The sequence below is a fragment of the Physeter macrocephalus genome, chromosome 17, assembly GCF_002837175.3.
Source record: "Physeter macrocephalus isolate SW-GA chromosome 17, ASM283717v5, whole genome shotgun sequence".
Taxonomy (NCBI): domain Eukaryota; kingdom Metazoa; phylum Chordata; class Mammalia; order Artiodactyla; family Physeteridae; genus Physeter; species Physeter macrocephalus.
Window position 1 is genome coordinate 48,190,064 of NC_041230.1, and position 11,692 is coordinate 48,201,755.

General features: G+C 41.9%; 1 long non-coding RNA gene across 1 annotated transcript; it reads left to right on the top strand.

Annotated features, from left to right (window-relative positions):
- The first annotated feature begins 3,111 nt into the window (after positions 1–3,111).
- On the top strand, positions 3,112–9,272 carry LOC129391416 (uncharacterized). Its single transcript, XR_008615495.1, has 3 exons — positions 3,112–3,250; positions 8,864–9,050; positions 9,142–9,272. It is a non-coding gene; the product is annotated as an uncharacterized lncRNA (long non-coding RNA).
- The last annotated feature ends 2,420 nt before the right edge of the window (positions 9,273–11,692 follow it).

Consider the following 11,692-nt stretch of genomic DNA (forward strand, 5'->3'; position numbering starts at 1 on the left):
GGGAGGGGCTGCAGCAGGGGGGGGCCCGCATCCCAAAAAAAAAAAAAAAAAAAAAGGCCCCCAGTTACAGTGCTGAAGTGCTGTCCAGTGTTCCTAAGACCAAGCACGCTGTGATAGGTCTTATGGAGAAAATAGGGGTGTTAGATAAGCTTCATTCAGGCATGAGTATAGTGCTGTTGGCCGTGAGTTCATTCTTAATGAATCGATGATAGATATTAAATAGTGTCTTTAACCAGAAACACATTAAACAAGGTCATGTGTTGATCAGTTGATAAAAATGTAGTGACCAGAGGCTCATAGGAACCTAGCCCCGTGCTTCCCCTAGGAGCAGCGAATTCAGTGTTTGTGCTGACTTCACAGAACATTACTACCAAGAGTAATGAGAACCTACTGTCTATATAAACACCACTCATTGCTTCAATATATACATGAATAGGAAAGAACTGAAAGAATCTTAGGATAGTAGGGCAGTATCAAATTACAACTCATCCATACAATCAAGTTATAGATAGCCAGGAAGACTAAATGATCAGAAGAATTGAAAATTACCACTGTGTAGTGCAAACGGAAAGGACCAGAATACTAAACTATGTAAATCCTATGGCTCAGAATTTACATAATTGGGACCTATCTCTAAATGCTCACACATGAAACCAAGTTTGGAAGGAAAGCTTCATGGTGGTCATTGTGTAATGTACTTATGGATGTTATGAAGTGTCTTTTCTGTGATTTTTAATATTTTTAAGTTAACCAGGCTTAAGTTAACTAAATACATTTTTATTTTTATAATCATAAATGGTTCCAAATAGCTTCATCATTTGATATTCACACCTTGTTTATAAGTGGGTCCAAAGCTTTTTGAATACCCTTTGGTCAGCTGCATCAGGCACCATAAAATGTTCATAATCATTGACCTGATTTCTATTTTGAGGAAATACATTTTAAAAATTTTAAATTAGGTGCATAAAGATGTTTATTACACTATATTTTATGCAAGAAACAAATCTGAAGCAAATCAGTGTACACTCTTAAGTGGTATGATATCAGGAATATTGTAACATCAACATGATGAGACGTTATGCACCATGTATTTAAGAAATGGTCAATAAGCACTTGGTAGGGGTTAGGGATGTAACAGTGAGTGAAAAAATGATACACTAAGGAACTTTTGGTTCCCCAGAAGGAAACAGATATTAGTCAAAAAATTACACATGAAAAAGTAATAGTGCTCTGATCAGGGTTAAGGAAAATTGCCCTTTCATGATTAAAAAGGGAATACTGACAAAGTGATGGAATGAGGGTGCTTAGATATTTCCCCGAGGAACAGGTGAGCAAGCTGAGATGTGGTGTTTGTTATGACAGATGGATGAAAGATATATAAATTAAAGAACACAAAACAAGACTTGTACTATAATTCTAATACATAAATATACATGTGTAGACAAGAGATGGAAAGGAATTTTCAAAAAAAACGTAAAAATAGATCTATTAGGATGGTGGGATGGTGGTAATTCTTTTTCTTAAAATGATTTTTAATGTTCTTATTGTTAAAAATTTTAAGTGCAGCCATTTCTTAGATTTTAACTTGACCCGGTTATATTTTTTGCATATTCAAAATTACAAATTTATATTCAGAATAACATGTTAGTATCCACTATGCCTTATTACACTATTTTTCCGCATAAATACTGTTTTTTAGGCATTCAAATGAATATATGTTCACTATTGGAGCAATTGGTCAGGGTTAAAATATTGTTATTCTTTACCCTACTCTCAATGGAATGCTCATAATTTTCTATGTGTGTGTTTCTTTCCAACTTCCCTTCTTTTCATGGTTTTATTTGCTTTTCATATTAAAGACTTTTCATGTTAAAGACTGAAAATATATCAACTCTATAGGAAGATTAAACCTGATTCTGTTTAATTTCTCTCCATTAAAAGAATCAATTGATTTTATTAAAAGGAGAATAAGAAGAAACATTCACCACACTGCTGGCTGGATTATCATAGGTTGAGATTGTCAGCACACACACACACACACACACACACGCACACACATGCACACACACGAGCACAGAATCCAATGGATACACATCCAGCCCTTTCCAAACACTGAGCCCAGTCCCAAAGCTTGAAGGTTTTGTCAGGACTTTCTCCTTGGTTCTTCACAGCTTCACTTTGAAGCAGGAGCTGTTATCCTTCCCTTAAAAGTGAGCGAACTGAGTTCCTCAGATTTGAGAATGCTGCCCAAGTTGGGCTGGGCAGGGGGTCAGGGGAAAGCAGGGAAGCAGACATTGAGTAGGGACTCAAGACCCTTCCCCAGAGATTTCAAGGCTCAGTCTAAGTGCCATCTCCTTAGAGAGGACTTCCCTGGATGCTCTACCTTGAATTACGGTCTCCAAGGTGTTCTCTTAATTCTTTATCCCGCTCATTCATTTCTGGCACTTATCACAAATAATACCTAACTTGTGTATTCCAGTTAAATTTATATTTAATCTGTTTGCTTGTTTACCTTCGGTCCCCACCCTCTGTGAGAACGCAAGCTCCAGGAGGGGAGAAGAGATGTCCTATCTGCTGTTCACCATTCAAACCCCAGCTCCCAGAGCAGTGCGTGCTGCCTCGGATGTGCTCAATGAACATTTTGTTGAAAAAACAAATGATTAAATAAATAAAACTCATGTTTTTAGTATATCCTATGTTGTGCTTGAATGAAGGGTTCCATACCTAAAAGACAAACAACTTTTTAAAGAAAGCAAACAGTCTGAGAGTTAACGATCTAAGCCAGGGCAAGCCATGTATGAAATAGTTAACATTTATGAAAGAAAAACAATAGTAAAAATAGTGGCATAAAAAAGGCTTATAAAGTATGAAATTAAAAAAGTAAGAAGAAAGAGGTGGGATTAATTTCAGCAATATATTCTGTTCAACCCAACATATCCAAATTAGTATCATTTCAACATGTAATCAGTACGAAAGAACTATTGAGTTTGTTCACCTAAGTCTCTTTTTGGACTCGGGATTTGAAACCCGTGTGTGTTGGACACTTAAGCCATCTCCATTCCACTAAGCACATTATCAGTGCTCGGGTGCCTCACATGGCTGTGGCTCCTGTCTTGGATAGCACAGCCAGAGGACGATCTTCTCATTTTAGACATAAGGACCTTGAGCCAAAGCAGGTCAGGGACTGACTATGGGCCACAAGGAGGCTGTTCTAAGCAGAGATCACTGCTCCGAGCTCTCATTCCTCAAGGTGGGTACTTTTTCGATATCTGGGGGCCCTGTTGAGTAGGGATTACCAGGCAGGCTCTTTGCCTGGACTGCCTGTGTTGGAGTCTCACAAAGACCTCCTGTGTGGCTGTGCAACCTTGGGCATGTGATTTACTTTCTTTGCGACTCAGTTTCTCAAAAGTTAAAGAGGGTTCTTTGCAGTGAACCAGAATCAAGTTATCCAAAGAATTATAATTAAATAATATAAACCAAAGTCAGGCAATAAATTGTGTCCCCTAGAAAAATATGTTGAAATCCCACCCCCAATATCTCAGAATGTGACCTTATTTGAAAATATGGTTGTTACAGATGTAATTAGTTAAGGTGAGGTCATACTGGAGTAGGGTGGGCCCTTCATCCAATATGACTGTCATCCTTTTAAGAGAATAGAAGGCAGAGACCTGAATGCATAGGGAGACCTCTCTGAGACCACAGAGGAGAGACAGAGATTAGAATGATGCACCTATAAGCCAAGGATTGCTGGCCACCATCAGAAGCTTAGAAAAGGCAAAGAAGTGTTCTACACAGAGTCTCAGTGGGGGCATGGCTCCAATACCTGATCTCAGACTTCCAGCCTCCAAAACATTAAGAGAAGAAATTTCAATTGTTTTAATCCACTCAGTTTGTGGTAATTTGTTACAGAAACCTTAGGAAACTAATACACTCATAAAAAGTTTTGCCAGATTAAATACAGGACGCTCAGTTAAATTTCAGATAAAAAAATGAAAAAATAAGTAGCATAAGTATGTCCCATGCAGTATTTGAGATAGACTTAATTGGTCTACTACATTTACATTTTCTAGATCTGGCAACCTTACCCATATACCACTTTTACAACATGTCAACCACAGCTTTTAAAGACATGTTAGCCAAGACACGGAAGCAACCTAAATGTCCATCGACAGATGAATGGATGAAGAAGATGGTATATATATACAATGAAACACTACTCAGCCATAAAAAAGAATGAAATAATGCCATTTACAGCAACATGGATGGACCTAGAGATTATCGTGTTAAGTGAAATAGGTCAGATAGAGAAAGATAAACATCGTATGATATCAATTATATGTGGAATCTAAAAAAAATGACACCGATGAACTTATTTATGAAACAGAAATAGACTCATAGACGTAGAAAACAAACTTATGGTTACCAAAAAGGAAAAGAGGGGGAGGGATAAATGGAGTTTGGGATTAACATATACACACTGCTGTACATAAAATAGATACTACTACTGTATAGCACAGGGAACGGTACGCAATAGCTTGTAATAACCTATAATGGAAGAGAACCTGCAAAAGTATATATGTATATAAATGTATGTATGTATAACTGAATCGGTTTTCTGTACACCTGAAACTAACACAGCATTGTAAATGAACTATACTTCTATTTCTTAAATTAGCTCTTGTTAGAGGAAGTATATAGATATAAATGTGTTCTGTGTGAATAAAGATATACACCCTACACACATTCTAATATTTCAGGTATTCACAAATGGATGCTGTACTAGTACTCATTTCAGCACCGACTGAAATCAGAACAGCGCAGTCTGACGAAGTCAAACGGCCCCGTATCAGCGAAGGTCCAATGGCATCGCAGGTGGTGCTCCACGTGCGTGCCTGGGCAGGTCCCGCTGCCGCAGAAAATCGCTCTGTCCCAACAGCCCGCTCCCTCCAGAACTGCCTCTGTGTGCCCTTCCCGAATGCTCCCATTCGCTCCTCCTACTGGAGCCACAGAATGACTGTGACAAACTCTGTTTTATTAGCCGAGCAGATGTTATCGATATCTGGGAAATGCACCCATCGTTCTTTCAGTGGCATGAACGGGGGTGGGGGGGGGCAGTTTCCTTTTCCGCCTCCTCCTCCATCCCTTCCGGCGCCCCCCAGCAGTGGGCATCCTGCCATCCACCCAGAAGATAGCTGCCCTTCCCCCAAGACCCCGTGGGAGCCTTCAGGCTAACGTGATCTTATCAGGCAGAGATAAACTGGGCTGAATATTTATGACCCTGCCTTTTGGGAAGAGCAGTCTCTGGGTGTGCTCAGTTCAGGAAGTTGATAAAAAGGAGGGAAAAAATCAAGAAACAGATGTTTCTGGGTTGTGTGTGTGCACACGCACATGCACGTAATAGAAAACGACTTAATTTTGTATATCCAAGTTTTTTATGAGGACTTGATAAATTCTAATATTAATTGATAATTCATCAACCCCAGCAATATTTATTGAGAACGTGTCATGCACCCGTGATTTACATGCTGGTGATTCAGGAGTGAACAAGAAGGATTAACCCTGCCCCTCATGGAGTTTACCTACCAGTAAGAGGAGACAGATAATAAACAAATAAACAGCTAAAGACTTTAAATGTTTTTAATAACTGTTGGGAAGGAAATAACCAGGCTGCAGAGACTTATGGGAACAGGGACATCTATTTTAGGAAGGGACCTCTGAAAAGGCAGCATTAAGAGGACACCCAAAGAATGATAAGGAAATAGCCACGGGCAGTCTGTGAGCCACAGGAATCTTTTCAGAAGGAGATGGGCTTGTCTCAAGCAGTGCTTGAGAACTTCACTCGAGAAGCCTCTGGAAGAGTTGGGGTTTTGCAAGAGAATTATGTCCCAGGCCATCCACTGCATGTGATGAATGGATCTCTCTGCCTCTAGGATGGTTCTAGTTATTAAATGGACTTCTCTGCATCTGGAAATGTTCTAGTTATGTGCCATCCTTGGAAGAGTTGAGAAAACAGTCACTTGAATCACTTTCTGTGTTCTGTGGTTCAGATTATGAGCTCCAGTTGAGAAAGGCTCTGAACTTTAGACATTATGACCCAGGTGATGAGGAGAAAGGAAGTTGGCATAGAAATATACTGAAAGTGAGTGACCCACCCAGCCTCGGTTTCTCCCACTGAAAATGGGCATCCTGACACCTCCCTGGGAAGGTTTTCAGGTCAAAAGGGGACAACACACGAAAAGCTGCTCGGTTTCGTGCCTGAGAGCAGGTGGAATAAAGTGAGTGTGTTTCTCTTCTCTCCTTTCCTCTTTTCCCCCGCGATCCACTTAACCCAAGCCAGAATGAGGCACAGCAACCTAGCAGCAACGGGACTGGAAAAACCTGATATCCCACGTTTTCAGTGGATTTAGATCCTGAGATCCGAAAAGGCATTTGAGAACCAGACAAGGAAACACACACACACATATACAACATCCCAGCCCTTTACGTAGCACAGCCTGACTCCCAGGAACAAACATGCCCCTCCCTCTGTTCTGACGTGAAACCCACAGTCATGCAGTCCTCCCTCGTGGGGAGGGATGGAGTGGAGTTACTGTGGCCAGAGATTTTGCAGTTCACGCTTTAGTGCAGCACTACACCTCCCATCACCAGGGCACACCCCCAAGGGTCCACTGATAACCTTCACTTCACCGTAAAGTGTTCCAATGACCCAGTCTGCAGCCATCTGGCAAACTTCTGTTATTTTCCAAACACGCCATAACACATAGGTATGCATCCTTACGTACACCCAGACGGACAGAGGCGTTCACACTGGTAAACTCACTTGCAACTAACTGCTGTACGGTTTTATCACACGGAATCATAGCTGCCTGATTCCTTCCTTTACCTTTTCCTTGAATGTAAGCTTCAGAGGACTGAGTCTTATTTGTTTTGCTCTGATTTGTGCTGCTGTCTGGCAATAGCTTTCCTGTTGCTGAACAAATAAATAAAACTGAAAAACAAACAAACTCAAAACCACATATATGCACAGCCGAATAGGAACTCACAGGTACATCCCCAACCCACGGGAATTCCTGACCACACTCAGAAGCACATTCACACAAGGGCCACAAGTGTGAGTTACACACACGCACGGTACATGTTTACACTGTGTGACTCTGAAGTTCTTACGGACACCTTTCAGCATCCCTACATATGTCTGCATGAAGATACTTCTAGATAATTCCCGGCACCTGGCTGGCCTTCTGTGGCGCTTCCCGGTCCAGAGCAGATAACACAGATGGCACCCGGGACTTAGAGCCCTCTGCTCTTCAAAGCTCACTGCTTGCACCCAAGACCAGGTGATCACTGAATGCAGTAAATGCGCCTGATTCTGAGGCCTCTCTTTCAGGAGTCAGAACTCGACATCAGCCACCGGGGGAGACTTAATCTATGTAGCATACTCTCTGCTCTGGGGTCTGAGATGGTGTAGAGGCCGGAGCAAAGATGTCAAATCATGTGTGGTCTTTAAATAACCCTTGATGTTTGTCACAAGAGTTGAGCCTGGGACCTGGACCCATTCCAGTCGGTAATTGATAATTCCAACTGGTAATTATGTGCTCTGGGTAGTTTCGGTTGGCATTCCGCACATCCTGTCCTCAAACGGCAAGAGGTGTTCCCGGGTTTCATGCCAGAGGTGGCTCCATTTCAAGCCCCATAAAGTTTCTAAATACCTTTGGAACGCTGTGGAATGAAAGACGCTATCCTCGTTTAACACGTGGGCTTCTCGAAAGAAAACCCAGTACTCTCGGATAATGACAATTTTTCCTGGTCCTTATGTTCCTTGTTAAAGGAAAATGTCAATTAATAAAGAACACGCACATAACCCTCCCCAGGAATTAACTATTTACGTCAACCAATGTCCTAGGGGGCTATGCAAGTAATCTGCTTGCAAATTATTGGATTCTTCAGAATATACGGAGATGTTCTAGATTGTTTTGATACTTTTCTTTTGTTTTTTTTTCTTTTTCACTTTTTGATATGCAATTACCCACCCTTAGATTGAAGTCTGCTCACTTGTTCCCACATAGCATTTACCTCCATTTAAGAAGATGTAGGCTCTTTTAATTTTATTTTATTCCATTTTATTCTGTTTGTTCATTCATTGATGGACATTTGGATTGTTTCTATCTTTTGGCTATTGTGAATGTTGCTCTGCTATGAATATTTATGTACAAGTTTTTGTGTGGACAAATGTTTTCAATTCTCTTGGGTATATACCCAGGAGTAGAATTGCCAGGTCATATGGTAACTCTATGTTTAACTGTTTGAAAAACTTGTAGGCCATTTTTAGATTGCACACTGCCAGGGCATTATGATAGTAGCACCAGGAATAAAATTGGAGTTTTCCTTTTCCTATCCTTGCAAGGGAATTCCAAAGCCAAATTAAGTTAAAAATGTAAGATGCTGACCTTGGAGGTGAGCTCTCTCAAGACCTGGGAGACAAGTAAGAGCCTGAGATGGGAGGGCCTTCCCTCATCAATTTCCTTATTTCTTGACAATGTACCAGGGTTTGGAATGAACACATAGTCAAGTCATTACCCTTACGTGTGTTCTCTATTGCTGTGTAACAAACTACCCCAAAATGCAGTGCCTTCAAAGCATAGCACTTCATTATTTCTCAATTTGTGTGTTGACCAGGCTCAGCAGGGTGTTCTTACGCTGGTCTCACTAAGGGTTTCGCTTAGCAGCTGCAGCCACATGGTGGCTGGGCTACATTCATCTGAAGACAGGACCTGCTATGGCTCCCTCCTTTGCCATGCTGCCCCGGGGCTATTCCTTTCCATGTGGCAGCTCCACGTGGTCTTTCTCTACATGGTCTCTCCAGCTGAGGAGATGGACTTCTTACACAGGGGCTCACGGCTCCCAAGAATGAGCACGTCAAGAAGTAAGAAGCAGGAGCTGCCCTTCTTCTAAAATGCTGGGCCTGCAGCCAACACTGCATTCTACTCTCTGCGTGCTATAGTTTAATACGATCTCACGCCAGCCCAGATTCACCGTGGAAGGGACCACAGGTACATGGGAGAGCCGGGAGGCCTGGGTCACTGGGGGCCACCTTTGCTGAATAGCTGCCGCCCCTGTGTTGTCTTTTTTGTTGACCTCCAGCAAAGGCTACTAGTCTCTTGATGCTCCGCAACAAGAGAAGCCACCGCAGCGAGAAGCCCGCTCACAGCAACGAAAAGTCGCCCCCGCTCGCTGCAACTAGAGAAAGCCCCCGCGCAGCAACGAAGACCCAATGCAGCCAAAAATAAATAAATTAATGTAAACGAGCAATTGTATATCTCTATATTTGTGTATACACAGAAAATATATGGATAGATACACATTAAAGAGATTTCTAACAGAGATTTCCTCTAGGGAACTGAGAAAGCGGTAAGAGGTAACCTTTCATTTTATACTTCTCTGGATGTCAAAAAAATTGTAATTAGTTTGCACTTCTTTTATAATAAACATTAATTAAAAGCCTAACCCAATTTTAGGAAACATTTGCTGAACTCTTAACATGAACAAGGTCCCATTCTTGTTTTTTTAGATCTAGTAATTTTAAAAGTGATAAGACATAGTTGGTTTTTTTCAAAGAAATCCTCAGCTAATTTGTACATACACAAATACGTACAAAGACACACATACACACACATGTGCACTGCACATACCACACACCCACCATTAAACATCATTAAGAAGCAATATTCAACATACATCAAACAATGGCCTAAGCCTGCACAATTTGTGCAAAATCCAAACTGGTGCTGAGAAGTTAATGTTCTCAATTGTATAATCAAAAGAACCACGACCAAGCTCTGCTTCGCCCCTTCCTTCCTTGCGCTCAGATTGAGAATCTTCCTCTGGCATATAGAAGCCCAAGGCTGGCTCACTTAGCCCGGAGTGCACTGACTTGACAGCAGCCCAGGGAGCAGCCACCCTTGGCACTCAGCTGGGCCTTCTGCCCATTGATTGCTAATCTCTCAGAATGCCTCTCTCTCCAAGTGGGCAGGGTGCAGCCAAGGGGTCATTCCCAGATCACACATATTTCTGAGAACACGTTCTTTCTTGAAATGGTGATGCAATGCAGAAGAGGGTTTCGGGACTGATCAATGGCAGTGAGGGCTCTGTCAGGACGTACAATAATTTGACTCAGTTCAATAAGTTGAGCTTCTGGGGCGGGAAAAAAGCCCCTCCACCCCACCTGTGATCTAAAAATGCTGGTATGAAGAATCCCGGGAGCTTCTGTCTCCTCTGCCCCAGCCGAATTCCCTGAAAGCACCCCCATCTTGAGACTGCTAATACTCAAACAAGTGGGATAGATCTCGGGTGGGAATGTATGGGGCATATTGAGAAGCTCATTGATCTGTAGGCTTCTCGGAGCCTAATGCTCCATCCGACAGGAGCTCTGAATACTTCTGAGCAAGTGCTTTTCCTCTGCCTGCCAGGGGCCCGGTTATCAATCATGACCCTTGTTCCGCTCAAGGCAGAAGGGAGTAATGACATCTATCCAGTGGTTCTGAGTTGGCTCCAAGGACCTGTTCTCTCGGAGAAGAATCTGAGGCCATAGCAGAGGGTGAGAGCTAGGCCTCCCCATATAGGAGAGATGGGAGAGGGAGGATAAAATCAAGGCAGATGTGGGCACTTTGTATGGCCTAAAATACTTCACATGCACCATTTCATTTCTTCACGGCTACAACCCCGTGAGATCGGTTCTATCGATAATTCCATTTTTCAGAAGAGGAAACTAAGGCTCTGAGATGTGAAGTAAAACAGTCTGAGACTTCAAAGGAAGTCCAAGAGTTTATGCAAAACAGCCAGAAAAACTCCACTTTGGACCAGTCCCACATATAATTTCATTTGAACACAAGACTCTTCAGCCAAAATCAGAAATGCTTTGAACACTGTGACCTAATCTAGCTAGCAATTCTTTCCATTTTACAGATGAGGGGCCTGAAACTTAGAGAAACAAAAAGAACTGCCCAAGTTGACATGGCCACCAAGTGGTTGTAGAACGCTCACAAGTAATAATTATATTACCAGCTATTATTTACTGTAAGTATATTGTGTATCAGGTAATAAGCTTCTCATATATGATCTGATCTAATCCTCACAACACATGAGATAATGTAGCACCACCCTTGTGGGATTACGGGGAGTATTAAATAAAGTCAGGCTCTTCTTACTAACTCTCTGGTATGTTTCTAAATGTGGGTATACCTTCCTATAAGATCAACTAGGATCACAGAACTTTCTATACACACACACTCATGCATGTTGAATCTTATCTTCACGGGGCATCTAGAAATAAATTATCATCTGGTATACACATTTAACTCTGCACAGAGGTGTGTGTGTGTGTGTGTGTGTGTGTGTATAAATGCACAGTTATTCAGAGCATGTAACAAAGCGGTGACTTTATTTTTCCTTCAAGAAACTCAAACTGTTTGTGAAACCTTTAACAGGGATTAAATAGCTGATAATCAGCTTTTACCATGTTATTGACCCTTCCAACATTTGTCTTAGTGATCTTCTGTATCTGAAATGGTGTGTACAAACTGTGGGATCCATTTCTTTGCCTGGTTATGGGAAGATTCTACCCACGCTTCAACCCTGTCCAGGGCAAAGGGGATGGGGCAGAGTTGGGGTAATTGCAGCTCACTGCCTCACCCCT